Below are 25,962 nucleotides of genomic sequence, written 5' to 3' on the forward strand. Positions count from 1 at the left end.
TAATAATAATAATAATATAGTTTTAGAAATGATAGTTTTAATGAGTCATGATTTTGAATGAATGCCTATGTGATTTGGGGAAAGTTACTTAATCTCCTGGATTGGTCTCAGTTTCCTCCATTTAAAATGATGGTATTGGATAAGGTGACCCTTAAGTCCTATTTTAACTCTAAATATGTGATATATGACATATTGAAATAAATCTTATTCATTCTTAAACATGAATGGTGAAGGGAAAGCTAGGTGGCACAGTGGATAGAGCATCAGCCCTGGAGTCAGGAGTACCTGAGTTCAAATTCAACTTTAGACACTTAATTACCTAGCTGTGTGGCCTTGGACAAGACACTTTTAACCCCATTTACTTGCAAAAAAAATACCCAAAAAAATGAATAGTTAAGGAGATTAAAACTCTAGGGTATTTTAAAAAAATCTTGACATGGACATGAGTATTCACTTGATTGATATTGATTGTGATTCTATATGTTTAATGATTGCAAAAACCCATCAAATTAAAGGTGCTGTAGCAATTTTATTTAGTTAAGATCAATATATAATTGCATGAAAGCAAGAGTCAGATGTCTTATACTTGAACTACTTAGACCCTTTTTTTCTGGCAATGTCAAATCTTACCTGAAATATAAGGCAAAATGAACTTAACTTTCTTCTCTAAACCTAATTGAAAATAGCTGTGAAAATCTATAAAATATCTGTTTAAAAACATTTATTTAGGTTAAATATCCAGGCTAGACCATATATTGATTCTGAATGAGAAGAAATGAACAATGTATTCCCTAACTTGCAGAGTTACTATATTTGGAATATAGCTTCTCTGTTGAAGATGTAGGTCCATGGTTCAGCTCCTCTTTTTATAAATTAAAATTTTTTTCCAGGTTGTAATCAATGTTTTGTTTTATTTTTCCAATTACATGTTATAAAAGTTTTTCAACATTCATCCACATACATATTTGTTACAAAATTTACTTTCACCCTCCCTTCCTACCCCACTCCCTTCATTGTGCATGAACATTTCCATTGAACATCTTTACATATAGTCATTTTCTGTATGAGGATTTAGGACTAAGAGAAAAGAATAAAAATCTTTGGATAAGAAGGAAAAGCATAAGAGAAAATTTTTAAAAGTAAACATAGAGTTCATTCACATTCTATAATTTGTTTTATTTTCTTCTGGATATGAATGGCATTGTCCATAACAGGTCTCCCAGGTTTGCCCTAGCTTTTTGAACTGATAAGAAAGAGTTGCATCCATCAAAGTTGATCAACTGCAGGTTGCTCCCTTCTCTCATCATCCATTCCTGTAAATCTTTTTGTTCTGTCTAGAGTTGACTTTTCATGGTTTCTTATAGAACAATAGTACTCCATAACATTCATATACCATAACCTGTTCAACCATTCCCCACTTGATAGGCATCCCTTCAGGTTCCAATGCTTTGACACTACAAAAAGTTGCTATAAATTTTTTGGAACATGTGAGACTTTTTCCAATTTTTATGATTTATTCTACATTATAGACCTATTATTGGTATTGATGTATGATCAGTTTTATTGCTTTTGGGGCATAGTTCCATAATGCTCTCCAGAATGGATGGATTAGTTCACAACTCCACCAACAGTACATTAATGTTCTAGTACTCCCACAACCTCTCCAACTTTTATGGTTTTTCCCTTTTTGTCATCTTAGTCAAACTGATAGGTGTGAGGTGGTACCTCATAGTTGTTTTAATTTGCATTTCTCTAATCAGTATTTGAAGCATTTTTATGTGATTATATACAGTTTTAATTTCATTTGAAAACTGCCTGTTATATCTTTTGACTATGTATCAATTGGTGAATTAATTATAATCTTATAAATTTGATTCAATTCTCTATATATTTTTTTAAATGAGACCTTTATCAGAATCTCTAACTGTGAAAATTCTTTCCTAACTTTCTGTTTTCCTTCTAATCTAAGCAGCATTGTTTTTATTAGTGCCAAACTTTTTCGTGTAATATAGTCAAAGTCATCTGTTTTGCAGTTTATAATGAACTCTATTTCCTTTTTGGTCATAAATTTCTCCCCTTCTTATACATCTAACAGATAGAGTAATTCTTGATTTGTTAATTGGTCTATGGTATCATTTTTTATGTCTAAATCCTGTACCATTTTGACCTTATTTTGACAGAGTGTGAGACTATTTTCCAGCTTTCCCAACAGTTTTTGTTGAATGGTGAAGGTAAAGTCTTTAGGTTTGTTAAAAAAAAAATAGACTAGTATAATATCTACTACTGTTTCTTTTCAACCTATCCTAATCCACTGATCCATTACATTATATCTTTTTTTTTCTTTTTTGTTTTTTGTAAGGCAGATGGGGTTAAGTGGCTTGCCCAAGGCCACACAGCTAGGTAATTATTAAGTGTCTGAGACCGGATTTGAACTCAGGTACTCCTGACTCCAAGGCCAGTGCTTTATCCACTATGCCACCTAGCCACCCCCATTACATTATATCTTAACCAGTACCAGGCAGTTTGGATGACTGCTGATTTACAGTATAGTTTTAGATCTGGTACAGGTAGATCACCTTCCTTTAATTTTTTTGGTATTCTTGACCTTTTGTTGCTCCAGATGAATTTTGTTATTATTTTTTTTTCTAACTTGGTAAAATAGTTATTTGGTATGGCACTAACTAAATAATTTAATTTGGGTAAAATTGTCATTTTTTAATATTATCTTGACCTAACCATGAGCAATTGATGTTTTTACATTTGTTTAGATGGGACTTTATTTGTGTGAAAAGTGTTTTTAATTGTGTTCATACAATTTCAGGGTTTTTCTTGGGAGGTGGATCCCCAAGTATTTTATGTTGTCTGCAGTTACTTTAAATGGTATTTCTTTTTCTATCTCTTGCCCATTTATATTTGTTGTTCAAATATAGAAATCCTGATGATTTATGCATGTTTATTTTATATCCTGCTACTTTGCTGAATTTGTTAATTGTTTCAAGTAGTTTTTTAGATGATTTTTTCCAGTTCTGCAGAGTGAAAGTTTTACTTCCTCATTGTTAATCCTAATTCATTCTATTTATTTTTTACCTCTTTTTTGCTAAAGCTAGCATTTCTAATATTGTATTGAATAGTATCAGCAATAATGGGCATCCTTGTTTTATCCCTGATCTTATTGGAAATGCTCCTAGTTTATTCCATTAATATATTTGTTGATGGATTTAGATCGATATTATTTATCATTTTAAGGGAACCTCCATTCCTATACTCTCTAGTGTTTTTAATTGGAATGGATGTTGCATTTTGTCAAAGGCTTTTTAAGCATCTATTGAAATAAACATATGATTCCTGTTGATTTTGTAATTGATATATTCACTTATTTGAGTGTTTTCCTAATATTGTATTATTCTTGTCTACCTGATATAAATTCTTCCTGATAATGGTGCATTTTTCTAGTGATAACTTGCTATAATATCTTTTCTAAAATTTTATTTAATATTTTTGCATCAATGTTCAATAAGGAGATTGGCCTATAATTTTCTTTGCACCTTCTACTCTTCCTGGTTTAAGTATCAACACCAAATTGCTGTGATAAAAGGAATTTGGCAGAATTCCTTCTATTTTTTTTCAGGTAGTTTAGAATTGGAATTAATTGTTCACAAATCCATCTAGACGTGTAGACTTTTTCTTAGTTTATTGATGATGTTTTTCAATTTCTTTTGCTGAAATGCAGTTATATAAGTATTTCATTTTTTCTTCTTTTAATCTGAGTAGTTTGTATTTATGCAAATGTTCATCCATTTCATTCAGGTTGTGAAATTTATTTGCAAACAGTTGGACAAAATACCTTTGAATTATCTCTTTAATTTCCTTATCATTTCACCCTTCTCATTTTTAATTTGGTATTCATCTTTATTTTTTTAAATCAGATTAACCAAAGGTTTATCTATTTTATTATTTTTTCATAAGAACCAGCTGTCAGTTTTATTTTTTATTGCTGTCTTTTGTTTTGAAATCAACTTCAGTTTCCAAAGTATCTGCCTCTCTTCCCCACTCTCTGAGAGTCATTCCTTATAATTACAAAGGATAAAAAGGTAGAAAAGCAGTTCAGTAAAATTAAACAAACATAAAAATTTTCTAACATAAATCTGGTGTTCCATACACATATGTGGGCTCAGTACTTTTAGTTCTGTAATGAAATGGGGGGATTCTGGGTTAGGTTTGGGGGGGGATGTCATCTTGAATTTCTTATTTGGGTTCAAAATAAGCCATTACAAATTCACAGCATGAAGCTTTAATTGCTGAACAGAAGCTGCCAAGATCATTAAATGAGATAGTCTAAAAGGAGGCCCTGGGAGAGAGGTGTATGGTGCGGTACACGCATGGATCAGTGCTGGATGGAAATCCAGCAGAGAGACCTGAGGAGATGTCAGATAGGTTTGGAGGGGAACTGGAATGAACACTATCTCTGGAATGAACTCTGTCCTTAGGACAGAATATAAGAAGAGATCAATAATGTAAAAGGTTGCAAAGGCTTGAGATGGATGCAAAGTGGTTGAAAAAAGATCATTAGATTTGGCAGTTTAAAGATCATTGAGGAGAAGATGTGGAAGTGACTAATATAGATGTTTTTGTCCAAATGCTTAGCTGAAGGGTTATATAGGACAAAACTTAGTGAAGGTCAAGTAAAGCAAGAGTTTTTTGTTTTGTTTTGTTTTGAAGGATTGAAGAGAGATTTGAATATTACCAGGTTGCAAAGGAAGGAACAGTAGATAGGAAGGTACAGAACAAGAGTGGGTATAATAATGTTCACAATCTACTGGGAAAGATGAAAAGGATAGTAACAAGGTTGCATGTAGTCGGAGCGTTTTGCCTTGGGAATAGGACAAAGATGTCAGAGTGATGTGAGATGAGGAGGATGGAAAAAGATGGAGTGTGAAGCATTTGTCATAGGAGTGAAGTTCTCAGAGGCAGAACAGTTACCTCGAGAAATGATAGAACATTTGACCTGGAAAGACTAGTGCTCCTTTCCTTCCTTGGCAGCAGACAAGGCAACTAGAGTGGAGATAGAATTGTATGAATCCTCTATTAGGGTTAGACGTTCTCTTTCAGTCTTCCCCTCAATTGCTAGTATCTTTTATCTCTTTCATTCTCCTGCTTTTGCTCCGAAAATATAGAAATTGTTTACCTTTGACATTAGTAGAGATATAACATGTATGTATGGCTGTGAGATCTGAAGCACAAGGAAAGCTGAATGCTAAAACATTGACATTTGAATTGTGATGCAGATTTTTGAGTGTCCAATCATTTAATACTTAAGATGATTAATTCTGAATACTGAAATACTGAAGACTGAATACTGAAACTAAAGCTTAAATTTATTTTCCATATAGTAAGAAGATGGGATTCATTGGACAACACCCTGATATTAGGAAAGATTGAAGGAAATATAAAATGATGATGGCAAAGGATGAGATGGAAAGAGAGTGTCATTGAAGCAATCTACATGAATTTGAACAGATTTTGAGAGATGGTGGGGGACAGCAAGACTTGGTAATCTCTGGTTCATGGGTTTCATTACAAAGAATGAGACTCAACTAAACAACAAAAAACAAAAAAAACAAACATTCATATCTCTTCCCCATCTCCTCTCTACTTTTGCATTCACCTCACTAAGCTGTGATTCCAACTTATAAAATATATAGGTTCATGTTGGGGGAATGGAATTTAATCCATTGTATTTCATTTTTTTTCTCCACCTTTATTTCTACTAAATGTTTCTTAGTAATGCATTTTTATTGTCAAGGTGTTTTCACACATTATAAAATTAACAGCTTTTGATCTTATATTTTTAAGGTTTTTGGAAGTCCATAATGTTGATGATGGTGATGGTGTTGGGGAGAACAAGTGCAGTTTTCTTCTAATATGCTTTCTGGCAAGAAACACCATGCTTCATAGTTTGTAAAAACATCCCCCCCCCAAAAAAAACACCCAAAATATTTAATGTTTTTGACCTTAAGGAAATTTCTGCAAAGACAGAAAAAAGGGAATCGGTATTGCTGAGTTTGAAATGTTTTTAAAGCAGGGTGTTTTTGTCCTCCCACCCACATACCCTGGAAATCCCATAATTAGCATGACTGCATTCTTTGGCTGATGTACTAAAAACCACCACCAAAATGTACTTGTACATTATGTATGTCTTTTTCCTAAATAAAATGTTTATCATTCCTTAGATTTATTAAGGAGGTTGCTAAATGTGACCTTTTTCCCCCTAAAACATCAAACTCCTTCCCTATACTAAAGAATCACACTGAAACAAAATACAATACTATTCCAAAAATAAGGGTTTTTCATATTTTATTTGTTTATTTTTCCAATTGCATACAAAGATAGCTTTTAACAATCATTTTTGTAAGATTTTGCGTTTCAAATTTTTCTTCTTCCCTCCCTTCTCTTCTCCTCCTGACAGAAAGCAATCTAACATAGGTTACACATGCATAACTACGTTAAACATATATCCATATTAATCATGTTGTGAAAGAAGAATCAAATCAAAAAGGGGAGGAAACCATGAGAGGGGAAAAACATAATACATAAAATAAATATAAAAATTGAAATTAGTAGTTTTTAGTTTGCCTTCAGACTCTGTAGTTCTCTAGATATAGATATTTTCCATCCCAGGTCCTTAATAATTGTCTGATTGTTGTACTACTGAGATGAGCAAATCTTTCATAGCTGATCATCATATAATATTGCTTGGAGTGCACAATGTTTTTCTTCTTTTATTCGTTTCATTCAGCATCAGTTCTTTCCAGGCTTTTCTGAAGTCCTGTCCCTCATGATTTCCTATAGAACGATAGTACTTCATCACATTCATGTACCACAATTTGTTCAGCCATTTCCCAATTGATGGACTTCCCTTCAATTTCTAATTCTTTGCCACTACTAAAAGAGCTGCTATAAATCCTTTTATTATGTTCTCTTTGGGATATAGACCTAGTAGTGGTAGTTTTTAATTGCCCTATGGGCATAGCTCCATATTTCTCTCCAGAAAGATTGAATCGGTTCATAATACCGCTAGCAATATATTAGTGTCCTTGTTTGCTCACGTCCTCTCCAGCATTATTCATTTTTTCCTTGTCATTGGCAATCTAAAAGGTATGAGGTGATGCCTCAGAGTTGTTTTACTTTGCATTTCTCTAATAATGATTTAGAACGTTTTTTTCCATATTACTATAGTTTTTATTTTTTTCATCTGAGAACTGACTGTTCACATCCTTTGACCATTTATCATTTGGGGAATGACTTATTTTCTTATAAATTTGACTCAGTTCTCTATATATTCCATTTTTTTAAGGTTATGACCACCTCTGGTTTGTGGAGTCAATCTTTATTCCAAAGCACTGGAATCTAGTGTGACAAAAGCAAAGCTGAAGAATAGCTGTGGATCCCAGAAACTAAGGAAAATTCTTCCTGGGTACATAATTTGGAAAGAATTTGCATTTTTATTGTTTGAGTGTGCTTGCTATTATTTTGGTCAAAGTGATTTGACTTTACCAAATTTATGGATTATTTACAATAAAAATCATTTTAAAAAGTATTTGCTATATTTTAAATTTTTCCAATACTTCCTGATTTTCTTTATAAAGTAGATTTTTATGAGTATTTTCTGATTTTTATAGTGACTAATTCTTCCTGTATTCTCGTATTCTCTTACTCCTAAAGGATCACCCCAAAGAATTTAAAAAAAGAGGAAGAAAGGAAAAAATTTCAGCACACCAATCAATATATCAAAAAAGTTTACTATGTGGTGTATTTTGTACCTCTGCAAACAACTATCTTTGGAATTTTTTTTTGAAATCTCTTTTTTGGGGTCAAGCTTGGTAATTTTAATTTTATCACCTTCAATTTAGAGTTGTTTGTTATTGCAGCTGTTATTCTTTCTCTTTTCTTTGTTATTGTTCTATTGTTATTGTGTTTATTGTTCTCTTGGTTCTACTCTCTTTACTTTGAACTAGTTAGTCTTTCCAGGCTTCTTCATTTACCATAGTCAATCATTTCTTAAAGAACAGCAGTTTTACATTGTGTTCATGTTATTGTGTTTATTCAGCTATTATAAATGACTTTTAAATACTTAATACAGAGTGATTAAAATGGCTTTTATTAAGAGATCTTAATAAAAGGACCACCTATGTCAAAGGAAGGGAGGGGGGTGATGAATCACAAAGAAGCTGGGTCTTGAATGCAAGTTGAAAGGCTTGTTCCTCCCACTTCATGCCAATCACTGACTGGGGTCACAATCTAATTGGTACCTCCATACGTTTTCCCCACTCTGCTCATTAAACTAATGAACACAGGGGAGGGAATAGTAATCTTGAGCATTCACAAAGGAGGACAGACCCTAGGTTAACTCAGAGCCAGATGAGGCAGATATGATCTAATATAAGACTTTGATCAGGTTGAGGCTAAGTTTTTTGTCTTCTACTCAAATTCCTGCCCAAAGGCTCCAATAAAGGCATACCCCAATCTCTGTAATGTAAACTGACAATCTCCCTTGGCATCCTTGTAGAAGTCAAACACACATTAGCTACCTCCCAATCTGTGGACTTCCACTTGTTTGTAATGGATTTCTGATTAGTTTTTCTTAGCTACAGCTACAAATAAGGATTACAGCAGCAAAATTCAAGTTGGGGGGAAAGTATTATTGCTATTTATAAGGTTTTGATAAGGAGTATCTTTCATTAGCTATAATCTTTGAATTCCTTATGAAATTATAATTTTAGCTGGCTCTGCTTCATAGTTCTGGTAAGAGAATATTTGGAAAGAAACTGTTCCTGATTGCGGAAGTTACTTCCACTTTCTATTCAGAGACTGTGTCTGTATCTAAAAATGAACTTAAGACCCATCTGTTTGCTGATGCATTTGAAAACCCTTAAAAATTGGGAATGTCATATTTTATAAAGCTTTCTGCTTTATAAGCTTTATAAACTCAATCCTTTAGAGAGATGTTAGCTAAATCCCTGTAGGTTTTGATGTTACATTGCGTGGATTTTTAATGGTTTTATTTCTTTTGATAATAAAGTGAATTATGATGTTGTGAAAACAAATAAATTGTCTTTCTAGGTCATCTGTTGGGGAAAATTTTGGTTTTATGTTTCTACTTGTCCTATTCTCCCCATCCTCCATCCCTAAACATAAAGCTTGAAGTTCAGGTTAAGGAAAATAGTTAATTCACTTTGAAACTGCCTTTTGTCTGTTGCTTTGTTTCTATGAAAATCAGATTTTACAATCCCTGAGGTTTTTTTTAAGACTCAGTCCATGTTTCCCTCTGCATGAAACCTTTCCTAATCCAGAACCCTCTCCCTCTTACCATAAGTAGGTACTTTCTCTCCTCCCAATTATCTTGTATCTGTTTTGAACCTAACTACGTTTGTGCAAGTTGCTTCCTTTAACTAGATTGTAGTCTTTGGAGGTAAGGAGTTTTTATGTCTAGGCATATAGGTAGTGATTACTAAAAGCTTGATCAATTTATTTGGTTAAATATAATAAACATTAAATTCCTATTTATGTGGAATGTTCTCAGAGAGCTGCAAAATCAAAATTACCCTCAAAGCACACAATATAATGGGGGTTGTAGGGAAATAATACAAATACAGAAAAGTGTGATGCAAATTATAAGATAAAAGAAGTGATCTAGAGTCTCAATAACGTGTTAAAAGAGAGAAGGGGGTCACTTGAGTTCATTAGGGGAATTCATGAAGGCAATGACGTTTCTGCTTATTTTATTTATTTTATTTTTTTAGTCTTAATGGAAAAAACATTCTAGTGAACAGAGTGTACTCTAGGCATGAAGGATGTTGAGATTTGGGATCACATTCTTTGAGGAATGACTTTTGCATATATATATATATATATATATATATATATATATATATATATATATATATATATATATATAGTAAAGGGTAATAAAAAATTAAGGAAACAAGTAAGTAGTTTAATTTGGTTGGAACATGGAATCCCTTAAAGAGGAGAGGGAGATAATGCTATTAAGGTGACTAGTAATTATTTTGTGCAGGACCTTACATGCCTAGCTAAGGAATTTATATTTTATTTATTATCAGTGCTTATTTGAGGCTTTAGAGTTAAGAAGTAACATTAGGTTATTTGAGGAGTTTTGTGGAAGATTCACAAAAGAGGGAAGCATTTGGAAGCAGGAAAGTCATTTAGGATGCAATTATCATAGTTTGGGAGCTTGGTTATAGAAGAATAAAGAGAACTATTTGATTCTTGAGTTGATTGTGAATCACTGGAGTTTACTGAATAAGTAATTCACTTTGACAGCTTCCTTGAGGATAGATTGAAATGAGGAGAGACTTGAGGCAGGAAGACAAATTAGGATAGGGGACAGGTAGAGGAGATACTATAGAGACTGAAACTACAAGATTTAGAAAATAATTAAATGTGTGGAGTGAGGGAGAGTGAATAGGTTAAGCCTGATACCAATATTATAAATCTGAGTGACTGGAAAAAATATTCTCATTAGTAATTTGAAAATTTATAAATTATTTAGAAATAAATAAATTGGAGGATTTAGAAAAGTTTTGATTTGGGGGTAGAGAAGAAAGATAACATAATGATATCAATGATGCAGATCATAATACATCCTTCCATGCTTAATCTTTGTGATTCACAAAATAAAAAATGGCAGACAAGTGCAACTCTTCTTCACTTTAGGAGGCAAGTAGGTGACCCAATGGAGACCATGTAAGAGTTGGAGTTAGAAAGATTTGACCAAGTTCTACTTTAAACACTTCCCTAGCCCTGATACTTAATCTCTCAACTTGTTTCCTCACCTATAAAATAGGAATAATAATAGCAAATTTCTCCCAGATTTATTGCGAAGTAAGCCAACCTTAAAGTATTATGTAAGTGCTAGCTGTTATTTGACAGACCCTGTTTCAGAAATCAGAGCCCTGCCTCATAGGCCATCAGCCAAAAGTTGATGGGATGGGTGAAAAAGTCTACACTAAATTTTAAACTTAATAGATTAGTAGTTTAAAACTACACAAAGAATTCTGTGATGATTTGAATATACTTATATGTATGCCTGTACTTTTCTCAAATGGAATCTAAACTCAGTCAAAGCAGAAACTTTTCATTGTTGTTTTTTATTTTTTAAATTTCAAACAATTTTTCATATTAAATTCCTTATCATATGGGGAAGATTTCCTCACCAGATAGTCATCATATCAATGACAATGTTTGCTTTAAAAAAGAGTGACTTGCATTCTCCAGAGGTATTTCTGTACTGTTATAAATAAAACATATTGTATCACATAATTCATTGATTTTATTAATATGACAACATGAATTTTTGATTTTTTAGACAGGTATTTTGTAACAGGTAATAACAAGTAATATTGGAAATATTAAGTGAAATATTCAGTATTTTCAGTGTAAATCAATTTGAACAAACTTGAACCAAGAATACATGTGAATATATCACAGAAATGATTGGAATTTTATCATCTCTAATCTCTGTTTCAGGCATGCATTAGAACTAACACAAAGAAGCATTTGTAGTTTAGGTATGGAAAATGACTAATGATTAGGCAGCTAAGGACAAAGATGAATTCAAATCCAGTCTCAGATGCTTTACATTTAATCCTGTGGTCCATATCTAGTCTAGATGGAGCACTGAATAGAGCACTGGCCTTGGAATCAGGAGGACAGGAGATGAATCCAGCTTCTGATGCTTATTAGCTGTGTGACCTTTGTCAAGTTACTTAATCCTGATTGCTCCACATTCAGGACCATCTCCAGTCATCCTGGTTCATATCTGGCCAATGTATCTAGATGGCCCTGGAGGAGAAAGTGGGGCTGGTGACCTATCACAGCATCCCCCCTCATTCAAATCCAATTCATGTGCTTGTCATGGCATCATCTCCCTGATGTTGTGGTCTTCAAGAATGATGGACAAATATTATCATTAGGAGAAGGAAAAAGCATACCATTCCAGTATCTTTGCCAAGAAAACCCCAAATGGGATCACAGAGTATCTGAAAAGACTGAAATGATTGAAAAGTACTTGATTGATATAGAATACGAGACAGAAGTCTCAGCATAAGAATTCATAATGGAGTCATGAAACTAGCTAGATGGTGGATTAGACATTTTTGCCAGACTATTTACTGTATCTAACCTTACCCCTAAAAGCAATTATATGTCATACTTAGAACAATTGAATCCAGAGAGTATGAACATTGATCTTTATGAATCAATAATTGGAGAACTAATCTTTTAAGCCCTCAATTAGTAATCCTTCTAGCTAGGCATTATAGGGGAGAGAGCAATTGGCTTGAATTAGTCTTTTTTTTGCTTTTTGTAAGGCAGTAGGGTTAAGTGACTTGCCCAAGGTCATATAGCTAAGTAATTTTTAAGTGACTGAGGTCCTCCTTATTCCTCCCTTGAACTCAGAGTCTTGAGTTCAAACTTGGCATCCAAAATTTACTGACCCTGGACCAGACACAACCTCCACTTATCTTAGTTTCCTCATTTATAAAAAGGTGACAATAATAGTACTATTTCCCATGGTGGTTGTATGAATGAAATGAGTAGCTATTTATTACTACTTGTAGTATTACTACATACTACAGGGATTATAAGGGAATACCTCCTTCTCTCTCCTCACCCTACAACAAGCAATAGACACTATGCAAGGCCATGTGGGATGGAAAGAAAGGAGGCAGAAAAGATGCTACCTTTTTGACTGGTGTCTGACATGAGATCAGAATACTTGACTTACCAACATCTGAGCCAATAGAAACATGATAAACATAAATAAAAATGATCCTCAAGTAAAGAATATGTAGCAGAATCAGTTACTTCATTCATGTTTAAGGTTTTTTATAACAAGGAGAGAAGGAGAGAGCAACATTAAATTTGGAGTAAAAATAAAGGAGAATAACTTAATGAAAGCATAAATTAAAGTAATAGGAAAAGTGAAAGTGGGGGAGAAAAATAGAAGCACTAGGACCTAGACAAATTTATAACCACTTTCCCTAATGTGAATCAGTGTATTTGGAGGGTATATTAAAGGGATAATAAGGAGAAAGGAGTGAAAGATAATGAAGAATGGTTGTTGTACCCTACCAATCATTGGGCCAACAATCAAGTCATAGGGATTCCTAGTTTCTTGGCAAATAAAGGAGATATAGGTGAATGGTAAAGATAGCAGAAGAGAGAGATTGAAACTGGATGACTCTTGTCTTTCAGGGAGAGGGTGTCCTACTGCAGACACTTCTTTTTTGTAATAAGAAGTGTATACTTGTGATGGAAAATGAGTACTTTGTTATAAGTTTAACATGGGGAAAATTGCCACAACAAATGACTGCCTTTTAGAAGAGAGTGTTTATATCTCTCTGTGGACAACATCCTGGCTCACTTTTACCTTCTTGGTTTAAGTTGACCTCCAGAGTTTTTGAGGACACATGAACTTAGAGATGTGTTGTCATGGCCTCTGGGAAGGAAAAATGATCAAGGTCTAAATTTCCTCATAATTATTACCTGTAATAATTATGTATAGCAGAAAAAAAGTGTTGAAAGGGCTAGCTGATACATAAACACATGGAGGAAGCATGAAGCAGGAAAAAACTCCATAGGACTTTAGTGCTTAATAATAGTTAAAGTGAAACAATTTCAGGAACAATATTACTAACTTAAAGGAGAAAAGCACCAACGTTTTTTAAAAAAAGCAAGTCCCCAAATAATAAAAAAATAAATAGAGAAAAGCATAAGTGTAACTCATAAATTTAATTGTAAACAGACTAAACCATCCAATAATATGTAGTACAATTATGGACATGGTAAATCCTTTGTTCACAAGAAACAAGTTTTGTGGTATAGAGACACAGAAAATCAAAATGAAAAACTAAAAATTGATTTGTATCAAGTAAATAAAAAATTGCAGGAGTGGATTACAAGTATTTGTACATGTGTGCACATAAATACAAACACAAACAAGTAGTTAAAAGGAAGAAGGTTTGGGAGAAAGAGCATTAGTTTTTGGGATGTAGGGTCAGAATTAGAAAAGGTTTTATGCAGATGGTACCTGAGCTTCTTCTGAGAGGTTTCTTTAATTTTTTTGGTGGGGCAGTTGGGTTATGTGGCTTGCCTAAGGCCACATGGCTAGTAAGTATCAAGTGCCTGAGATTGGTTGTGAATGCAGATCCTCTTGACTCTATGGCCAGTTCTCTATCTACTGTGCCTCCTAGCTGCCTTATCTGATAGGAACCTTACCTAAATAAACACATTGAAAAATAGAAACATTATATATTTTGTACAATGTTATGAAAAATAGAAACATATTTGGCTTAATCTGTCATTTGGTTGCAATTGCTCTAATGAACTTGCCTTCCTAGATTTCTCTTACAATCTGCATTTGAATTTTAAAGTTTTTAATCAACCCAGGTGGATAATTTATATAACAACAATATTGCAAAGACAAATAATTTAGAAAGACTTAAGAATATTTGTTAATAAATACAACAGCTCACTATTCCAGAGGACCACTGATGAAGCATACTATAGACACATCTCCTGTCAGAGAGGGTAAACTCAAGATGAAGAATGAGATAAACATTTTGTGGTTATTTGTTTTGCTTGATTATATATTTTAACAAAAATTTTGTTTTTCAAATTAGTGGAGCTATAGGAAGGAATGGGAAAATATATTCTGAGTAGTTTCTACTCAGTTATGTTCTTTTCATCAGAAATTCTTGAAAGTCTTCTAATCTTTTGAAAATTCATGTGGCCTTCCCCCCTCTTCCTCAAGATTATATTAGGTTTTCAGGAGGAATGGGATTTCAGGGAAACCTGGAGGGATTTGCATGAACTGATGCTGAGTGAGATGAGCAGAACCAGAAAAACACTATACACCCTAACAGCAACATGGGAGTGATGTTCAACCTTAAAGGACTCGCTCATTCCATCAGTGCAACAATTGGGAACAATTTGGGGCTGTCTGCAAAGGAGAGTACCATCTGTATCCAGATAAGGAGCTGTGGAGTTTGAACAAAGTACAAGGACTATTCCCTTTAATTTAGAAAAAAACCAGATATCTTATTGTCTGATCTTGTTACCTCTGAGAATTCTGTTCTCTTTGAGGATATGATTTCTCTCTCATCACACCCAATTTGGATCAAGGTACAACATGAAAACAAAGTAAAAACAAAGATTATATTAGGTTTCAATCAGTAAATGATTCTTGGTTGTAAGTTTTTTATCTTTAAGAATATTATATTTCAAGATTTTCTTGATTTCTTTCCTTTATTTTACCTCTGGTGATACTTTAAAGCTTAGTCTGTGGTTTTTAATTGAACTTTTTATTTCTGACTCCTTTAGTATTTTTTTCACTGTCTTGGAAGCTCTGAATTTTGACTGTATCCTTTTTTGAATACAGGTTGTTCTCCTTGACACCTGAGGTGATAATTGTATTCTTTTTATTTTCATTTTTTCCTTCTAGGTATAGTATTGTTCTATTTTGTTGTTTTTAAGACAGGAAAGAAAAGGAAAGGAAAATACTAGGTAAGTGGGGGAGAAACTTGTTATTTTTCACAATTGGAGTGCACAAGAGGAATAGAACCGGGCAGTTTTCTTTAATGATTTCTTAAAATACATTTTGCAATTTTTTTGTTTGGTCATGGTTTTTAGGAAGGCTAATGCTTCTTAAGCTCTCTGTGACAGGCTTTCTAGGTCAATTGATGTTTATAATCAATTCATTTCATTTTTCCTACTTTTTAAAATATTTTCACTTTGTTTTATTATTTCTTCATATCTCTGAGAATCACTGAATTCTGATCACCTAATTCTACTTTTTCAGAGTGTCTCTTATTTAGGTATTTTTTTAAACCTTCTATTCTGTGATATCTATTCTCCTGGGTTTTTTTCTCCACAGCTCTTATTTCAGTTCTAATTTTATTTTTCACCTTGTTTTATTTCCTCCATCTATTCTTCTTTTTTTTTAGATTTTTTTCAAGGTAATGGGGTTAAGTGGCTTGCCCAAGGCCACACAGGTAGGTAATTATTAAGTGTCTGAGACCGGATTTGAACCCAAATACTCCTGACTCCAAGGCCGGTGCTCTATTCACTGCGCCACCTAGCTGCCCCACCTCCATCTATTCTTGTAATATTTTTGGCCAAGTCATTTCCCCCCTTTATTACCCAATTTGTACTCCTTCTGGCCTTACCTCAACTTCTCTTAATCTATAGGGATTTTTTCTGTTCATTCATATTTTCCCTAGTATGACCTCTTTCTAGCATATATAGATTTAAAGATTTAGACTGGCTTCCCTGGTGCAAACAGCCCTTCTGCAATCCTTATGTTTGTTAGCACATCTAGCTTCTAGTTATCTTGTTTTGTAATTTTGGACTAGATGAACATATTTAACTCTTTCTTTTTCACTTTGCTGTTCAATTTCTAATTATTTTTAAGAAATTTAAGTGGTAGTTAGTATCCTTTATTACAGAGGCAGAAACATCTGGCCTGGAGGCTATATAAGACTCACAGAACCATTTGATGTGACTCTGCCAAGGCAACTGCAGTAGGGACATGAAATTCAATAAATCTAGGAACTTTTAGAGTTAAAAATTTTAAGTCGATAATTTTGTGTGACCCATGGATGAGATTATAAATATCCAAATAGCCCTTGACAGGGGAAAAAAAGATCCCCACCTCTGCTCCACACAATTTTGTACCATCATCTTAACTAAATGTGTGGTCAATTGTGTTGATTGCTTTCTCCACAGGTTGGTTCTTTGGGAGCAAATGCCCGGGGATGCTTGGGATCTTGATTGTTCTGCAGGAGAGGCAGGTGATGTCTATGAGGACTTAGGAGATGGTAAACTGATATTCTATGGTGCCTTGATCATCTAGTTGTTGGATGCTCTGGTCTAGCAATGGAACCAAAAGATGAAAGAAAACATTTGCAGTCTAAGAGGTCATCAGGTTAGGATGTGGAAACTGAAGGTAGGAAGTGGGTGAACAATGGTACTAAAGATTCATCTGATTTCTTGTCCAATTTATGGGGGAAAGATCTATCTATAATTACGGTGCAACTAGATACTGAGTGCTCACATGGATTCATCAAGGTATTTTGGGGGACTTATTCTATTGACTCCTGCTTTTCAGAACAATGAAGCAATCATACCATATCCTTCCTGACATTTCAGTAGAGAATTAAATCTAGTGTGAAGGAACACTCAGGGACAGCTAGGTGGTATAGTGGATAGAGTGCTGAGTCTGGAGTCAGGAAGACATGTTCCCCATTGCACATCTAGTCTCAGATACCTACTAGTTATATGACTCAGGGTAAGTTACTTGACCCTATTTGCCTCAGTTATAACGCATCTGTAAAATGAACTGAAGAAGGAAATGGCAAACCATTATCATATCTCTGCCAAGAAAACCCAAATGGGATCACATAGAGTTTGATATAACTGAAATGACTGAACAGCAAAAAAAGCTCTCAGAAACTAAATGTACATTTATTGTTTTTCTTTACTAAGGTTCAAGGTATCTAATGTCTCAGTGCAGGAAAGATATGTAGTGAGTACAGTGTTCTTAATTAAGGAATTCTTAAGCTGAAGTCTATCTGCAAGAGTTTATGGATGAATTTCACTTGAATTTGAATATAAAAAAGTTTTTTGCTTCTCTCTGCCTGAAATTTATGGTTTTCTTTTATTAATATGGTTAGCAAACACTATATGCTTCATCAGATTTCTAAGGGGTCCAAGACACAAAGGGAGGTGAAGAACACCTGCTCTGTGAAGACAGACAGTGCTATCACATGCAGGAAGCCTGCACAGATATAGGGGCTCCATCAAGTCTGGGGAGACAATAAGGAACAGGTAGTCTTCTCAAGTAACCCTATTTTATCAGGAGACATTCAATTTGAGATGTATGATAGACAGTAGGAGATGAAAGATTGGAGGTCAGCAGAAAGACAAGGGCTGGATAAGTAGATTTGAGAATTATCAATGTACAAGTTTTAACTGAATCCATGGGAGCTGATTAGATCCCAAAGGGAAATAGTATAGAGAGAAAAGAGAAGGGTGCCTAGGAAAGACCTCTATAGGGTCCTCTCTATTATTGGGAGTGACCTAGCTGAAGATTCAGCAAAGAATACTAAGGAAAGGACAAATATGTTAAGAGATTTTTAAAACTTTAGAGAGATCAGTTTCATTTGAGTGGTTAATGTCTAAAGTCATAGGCACATCTACTGTGTTCCTAGCTGTCCAAGAACAGAGGACATAAACTTAAGGAATCAAGAAACTTAAGCTGTTTCCCCTTATCTGTTCAAGATCATCTTATGAATTAGTGTGGCTATTAAATACAAGATTTCCTAATTTGGTACCCAACATATTTGTCCCACTTCAGTGGGACATAATATACTTTCATAATATACTGGGGGTTTTTTGTTTTTGTTTTTTGTGAATCTGGATAATTTGGATTAATGTTATCTTTGCTAAACCAATCAAACCTGGATAAGGTTTTGACTGAGCATCTTCCTAATTGTCCATGAGAAGTGAAGTATTTGATAGAAAATATCTAATCTCATTACTATGTTTACATTAAATCATATGGGCTATTAAGGCATATTTCCACTTGAAACTAATTTCAGCCCAGATCTAACATTATTAATATCATTTTTGTCTTGATTAGTGCCAGACACATAGATGAGGCTTCATAAATACAATATTGAATTCATTATGCCTCCAAATTAATCATTTTTGGTTTGCAAAGTTCATTCTTTGTCTCTGTCTCTGTCTCTGTCTCTGTCTCTGTCTGTCTGCCTGCCTGCCTGTCTGTCTGTCTCTCTCTCTCTGTCTCTCTCTCTCTCTCTCTCTCTCTCTCTCGTATATGTGTATGTGTGTGTATGCATGCGCACTACTGTGTCTCTCTCATCTCCTTTTTTCTATCTTTTCTCCTCTTCACATTTTTTCTTCTCCTCTATTTTTCCCTCTTCCCCTTTATTTTTTGCTCTCCTTTCTCCCCAAATATTTCTTTCTTCATCTGCATCTTCTTCTACCTGCCCCTGAACTACAATTTACATAGTTGTCCCTCTTTTGGGAAGTAACTGATCAGTTATCACAGAATCATAGAATGTTAGAGATCCCAAGGATTTAGAAGACATATTTTCTGCTCATTCTATAGAGGAGAAAACCAAGCCTCACTTAATTGAATCTTTGTTTGGGAGCACAAGTATATTTTACATTCTGTAATGACTTACAATTTTATTTAGATTATTTTTATGCCATTAATCCATAAACTGATTCCTAAATAAGGCTATGTAAGGGCTTTTGTAAGTTGTCTATTAACCCATATATATATATATACATATATATATAAGTTTTATAATAGTTATAAAGATATATAAATATAACAAACAATATATAAACATATAAATAAATATGATAATGTAATTTTATAATTCTCGTAATAAATCAGTCAGTAAGCATTTAATAACTATCTACTATGAGCCAATAGTTATTCTAAGTCCTGTGATTTATACCAAAATGAATCAATTCCTGCTCTCAGGTAGCTTATTTTCTAATGGAGCAGGCAACATATATACATACTCACATACATACTTACAGAATATATGCAGATATGCACATTATATATATATATATATATATACATGCACATATATACTATATATATAAAACATTTAAATATATATAGAATATATGCAATATATAGCTATGAAAGGGTGGCAATGTGGAATGGCTTCAAGTAGATTGCTTAAACTGAGTTTTAAAGGAAATCTGAGATTCTAAGAGGCAGAGATGAGCAAGGAGAGAATTCCAGGCATGAGATGATCCATGGAGATAGAGATCATATCTGAAGAATAGCCAAAATCTAGTATGGTTTGACTATAGTTAGTGATCTAAAAAGTAGAAAGGGCCCAGGTTGGGGCATGATGATATAAATGAAATTGAATAAATTGATGATATAGATATAGATATAGATATAGATATAGATATAGAGGTAGAGATAGAGATAGAGATAGAGATAGAGATAGAGATAGAGATAGAGATAGAGATAGAGATATATTACTTTAATGAGTGGATAAGCTAATTATTGAATTTCCATGAAGGGAAAGGATCTAGAATGAATGTTTTTTTCAACCTTTGGTTTCTCATCCAACTCCTTTCTACATCCACTATGAACAATCTAATTTATGCCTTTATTTCTTCTCAATGTTCATTTTCCCTTTTTGAATCCATCCTTCACAATTCTACCCTAAGTAATCTTCTCAACAATTTCTATGATCATGTCATTCATTTATTCAAAAGCCTTCAGTGGCTCATACTTGGTTCCCAAGTAAAATATAAATTTGTTTTCTTGACATTCAAGATCTTTCTATCTCCTCCCTTCCTGTAATCTGTCTCTAGCCTTCCAATTCAACTTTATATCTTTTATTATTTTCTTCTTACTCTATATGCCAGTCAATCTTGGCCATGCTTTGTCCTCAGGTCTCACACTTCCTTCTTTTTGTTCCCTTCTATTTCTTTTCCAAAATGGGACTTACCCTCTTTTTGAGAGTTTTCTTCCCTGTCATCCCCAATCTCTATATGATGAAGTCTTTTCTTTAAGACCTAAAACAAATTAAGACCTCCATCCTTGGTGAAAGTGATTGTTTCATGCTTACATTTCTCAAAACAGTTTAGAACTCTTATTTACATATTTCTTTTAGTATTATCATTATTATTATTCTACTATATTTCTCCTTTCCCCTGTCACATAGTAAGATCTGTTCCATCTATCTTCATATTCACAGTACTTTGCATACTGTAATGACTTAATAAATATTTGCTGAATTGGTCTATAATTATAAATTTAATTTTCACATAATTATAAATAGTATATTCAAAGTACTGTAACATAATAAAAGAATAGTTAGCATTCATATAGCACTTTAAGATTTGTACTCTATAAATACATTTCTTTATTTTATCCTCACAACAAGTTTGTGAAGTAGGTGCTCTTATTTTATAGATGGAAAAACTGAGGTTAAGTGAGGCTAAATAACTCTCTCTGACTCACAGTAACAAAGGCAGAATTTGAAGTGAGGTCTTCAAGTCTCCAAGTCCAAGTCTTGGGCTCTAGTCTTTCCACCTGAATAAAAATAAAGTAGACATGGGGAAGAGGGAAAAGACTGAGCTTGTCTTGAAATCTGTCTTGAATTTCTCATTCCCCCATTATTTTGCATAGCCTCTTGTGTAAGAGTCACCTAATAAATATTTGATCAATGAAATTAGTGAATCAAGTGAGAAGTAAGGATTGTCAGAGTTTACAGTTTATACAGTTCATAGGGACAGTAATACCAGGTGAACCAAGGTCTCTGTTAAATTTAGGATCTCTTAAATTGCACACAAGTTCAATATTAGGAAAAACAATTAACTTACTTTGTGACCTTGGGTATAAAAAGAAAAGGGACTCCAGAAGCCATCAAAAACTAGCATTCTCATTTTAACATGAGGAAACTGAGTCCTAAGGTGGTTAAATAACTTACTCATTGCTCATGGGCAGTAAATTAGAATTGACTTCTGCCACCAGTGTTGTGTTAAGAAAACATGCCAGAAAGATGTAATTCTATAACCCCCAAATTAGGACAAGAAAGGTTTCCTTTTCTGTGGATTTTCCATACTATATAGCAAAATTTCCAAGAAGAACACTTTTTTAAAAAACAATAACCTAAATTAAAAAAAAAGGAAAAGAAAGAAAAAACCAATAATCTAAAGATAAATTTTGATTACATGACTAATCCATTTTATATCAGCTCCAAAGTGAAATTTCAAATGAATGAATGAATGAATAGCATATATATTAAGCCCAGCACTGTGTTAAATCCTGTAAATCTGACTGACCCTACCTTCAAAGAGCTTACCCTCTAATATAGATAAAAATGTAAAATGGAAACAGGTTTCTATCATCTAGGATATGGGAAAGCTTTTCCAAGATATACTGTTATCCTCATGGGAAAGGAATTGAGTTAGCACCAAAATAAAAAAAAAAAACTTTAGCAAATATTCAAAGGAGACTCATGGACAGGTGATTAAGATTGACAGTTTTCTTAGTGCTGGGGTCTTCAAGCATAGAATTCATTATTTCTTAGATGTAAAGGAATTTTAATCTTACTAGGCTGGCAGCTACAATGAGTACACTGTTAAGAGTATCATAGACCTTAGGCTTATCTCCAGGGCAACAGTTCAGTTGATTCATCTGGAAAGGATTATTTGTGATAAATTTAGAGGATTTCTTTTTTCTTGTTGTCTCCTTGTGCTGGAGTTTATTTTTAGTACTTAAGCTTTTGTCTATTTGTATAGAGATAAGTTCACCCCTGAAGTCTTTGTTTGCACCTGCTTACAGAAATAAAAAGCTCTCATGGGACAGACCAAGAGCAAAATGTGATTTCCTTTCCTACCTATTCTAGCACTTTGGATTTTGAAAGATTCAGATGAGTTTCTGCAAAAGAATAAACCACATTGAGTTGAAACAGAGGCAAGAATGAACTTTCTCATCTAATAGAACATGTTACAAGGCAGGACATGTTCCTCCATCTGAATGTGCCTTCTGGTTATCTTACTTTGGGTGCCAAAATTCCATTGGTTATATGGTGAAAGCTGTGAATGAACTTTGTCTCTGGTTTTGTTTCCAAGGGTGATATAGAAGCTTTACTCACATTTCTATGACTACACTCATTGGAATCTTTATGAGTCTGGAGCCTAGGTTCAGAATAGAAAAATGATGATGAAAATAGACCTTTTGTTTAAAAAAAGGTGTAACCTATGGTCTAGAACTGTAACTTGTCTGAGTTTATACAAACTAGGTTCAATGTTGAGAGATTCTTAATAATCATGAGATTTTTTTTCAGTTTATTTCTCTCCCCCCCAGAGTTTCTCCTGGGAATAATAGTAATTGATTCATTTTGCCATAATTATTCAGGATTTATTTTGGGAATATTAGAATTTTCTTTATTTGTAGTATTTAGTGCAAAGGGAAATAAAGCCATATAAAATAATTTGATGATCAAGGGGCAGATCTAACCTTACCAAAAATGCACACATAAGCAAAATTCTAGTATTCCCAGAGGAAACTTGGATTTGATTCTTGATTCTGATACTCATTAAGAGTCAAAGACAATTTGCTTAATCCTCCAATGTCCCTCAGTTACCTCTTAGGAAACTCTCAAAGTCTTCAAGTTATTTAAATAGATTTTACTTGATATATTTTGGTCTGTTAAAATTGTATATCTCCTTCCTTTCCCTCAGGAGAGGCATATCTTATAACAAATAATATTTAAGAAAAAGAGGAGAGTGTGTGTTTGTGTGTGTGTGTGTGTGTGAAATCTGATTATATATTGAAATCATCTGATGTTACATGTAATGTTTCACACCTATAAAGCCCCTACCTCTGTAAACAAACAGGAGAAGCTGAGTTACACTTGAGATTCATATTTGTATTTGTGGAGGTTTCCAGTTTTGGAATTCCCTACAATGGTGGAATTGCAAGTTTAGATTTTTAAAAATGTAAAGCTTCTTCACTTTGTAGACAGTAATAGACTTCCTAAATTTTGAATCTTAGAATCAGTTTTAGAATTATAGAATATATAGAATTCTAGGTGAAAGGGACTTAAAGGGTCATTTCAGCAGACCCTCTCAAATTGATGGACATACCCACTTAAACCTAAATCTCTGCCTTGACTTTGAAGAGCTAGCTGAGCTAAAATCTTATTTTTTAACTGGTTGTCCATATACACTGGGCTTTCCTCACATATGAAATACAAAACATTGTGGATAAGAGGATACTTAATTTTTTAATAAATTATTTCTTTTGGGGTTTTTTTGGCAAGGCTAATGGAGTTAAGTGACTCACCCAAGGTCACACAGCTAGGTAATTATTAAATGTCTAAAGTCATTTTGAACTCAGTTCCTCCTGACTCCAGGGCTAATGCTTTATCCACTGTGCCAACTACCTGCCCCAATAGTTAATTTTTTATGCACACATCATTGTTAATCTGAATTTTCTTGACTTAGTCTAGATTGAAAATCCAGGAATTGATTTGCTATTAAAATCTTTGGTTAAAGAGACTCAGTAGCTGAACTTCAATGGAATTTGGCAAAACTATGCACAAGTTATTTCATCATGTCCTATTTCCTCATTCTTCATCCCTGTTCCCTGCTACATTTTGCAATCCAAATGCCTATATCCTTTCAGCAGGCCTTTTCCAGAGGCAAGAACAAAATACCTTCCAGAAGTGATAAAAGCAAACTGCTTAAACTGAATTTTATTTGTATCCAAAGCAATGCTACTATAAATTGGATAGAATTCTCCATTTGGAGTCTGTTTTGAGTTTAAATTGTAGACCTTTACTTACAAGGTCTGTGATCTTGGACAAGTTCCTCAACATCTTGGGATACATTTCCTCATCTGAAAAATGAAGCTAGATAGAACAGCAGATATAGGATTCAGAAAGAATTCTCTTCCCAAGTTCAAATTTGGCCTCAGACACTTATTTGCTGAGTGACACTGGGCAATTCACTTAACCCTTTTTGCCTCAGTTTCCTCATCTGTTAAATGAGTTGGAAAAGGAAATGGCAAACCACTCCAATATATTTGCCAGAAAAATCCCAAGGTAGGTGGGGCACGGAGTTGGAATTACTGAAAATGACTCAATGACAGCAACAACAAATGAAGCAATTGGAAAAGATGGTCCAAGTTCTCTTCAAGGTCTAAATCTGTAATTCTTTGATCCATGGTAGTCATTCTTCCATTCTTGATATTTTCTTCTTTTGGTTTCTGTGACTTGTACTCTCATTGTTGTTCTAATTCTATGACCAATTCTCTGTCTTTTTTTCCTGGTTCCTCTAAGTGTTATATTCCCTTAGATTTTGGCCTAGAATCTCTTTTTTCTCTTTATACCTTCTTTCCTTTGGTGATTTTATCTATTCCCTTGAGTTCAATAATCATCTATATTCAAATATTTTCCAAATCTATATCTGTACTCCCAATCTCTTCCCAGATTTCTAGTTTAATACTATTAGATTATTAGTTGCTTGGGACCATAATTCATGTAGTAGTTATTCTTTATATACTTGGCTCAGAGCAAGTCCTTAATAAATGTTAAATTGAATCAAATGAACCTTTTTTGTAGCCATAAGCTTTAAAAGAATAGTTCATAGAATTGCTATCTAACCACAATTTATTTTAGAGATGATTTAGGGGTTCATTTTAGGTAAGTAGATAGAATAATTAATGATGTAGGTTATGGGTTGAGTAAATGGATTGGATAGGGGCAGAAAGCCAAAAAATTCACATTTCCTGTCTTCGTAACCCTTTGCCTCCAGCCCTACGAGCAAGGAGTGCCCCAAGACTTTGAAAACAAAGTTTTTTTTGTATTTTGTCTTGCAAACACATTATGACTGAGCAAAAATGATGAAGATTAGATTTGTGACTTTCCTGTGGTAGCTTTAAGTAAGCTACCTTTGCTAAAGACAAGCATATGGGATATAAAGTCATAGCTAGTGGAAAGAGAGTTGTTTCATTATTTCAGAAAAATTTGGAACTCAGACAAATTTGAATATCATGTACCTTCCACAATCATTATTATGTGAGTTGAGCATAACTAAAGTCATCTTGCCTACAGGTACACTTGGAATGGAACCTGCAGGAATAGACAGGATTAAAATAGTTTAGGCTATATTCAGAACACAAAAGTGATTTAATTTTCAGTTTTTTAAAAAAATTCCATTATTCCCAAATACCCAAAGCATAACCTTAAGGGACTATTTAATTTTATACCTGTCCCTTGTAGTCTCTAATTTCATTCCCATTGCAGTTACTGTGTTTCCTTCTATTGAATTTGTCTTGGATCAGTATTATGGAATATATTTGTG

At 33.7% G+C, this 25,962-nt stretch overlaps 1 protein-coding gene across 1 annotated transcript in view; it reads left to right on the forward strand.

Annotated features, from left to right (window-relative positions):
• Positions 1-25,962, forward strand: part of PRKCA (protein kinase C alpha) — a 487,054-nt gene that overhangs the window by 157,820 nt on the left and 303,272 nt on the right. The gene's annotated exons all lie outside the window — the stretch shown is intronic.

Source organism: Macrotis lagotis, chromosome 2 (genome assembly GCF_037893015.1).
Source record: "Macrotis lagotis isolate mMagLag1 chromosome 2, bilby.v1.9.chrom.fasta, whole genome shotgun sequence".
NCBI lineage: Eukaryota > Metazoa > Chordata > Mammalia > Peramelemorphia > Peramelidae > Macrotis > Macrotis lagotis.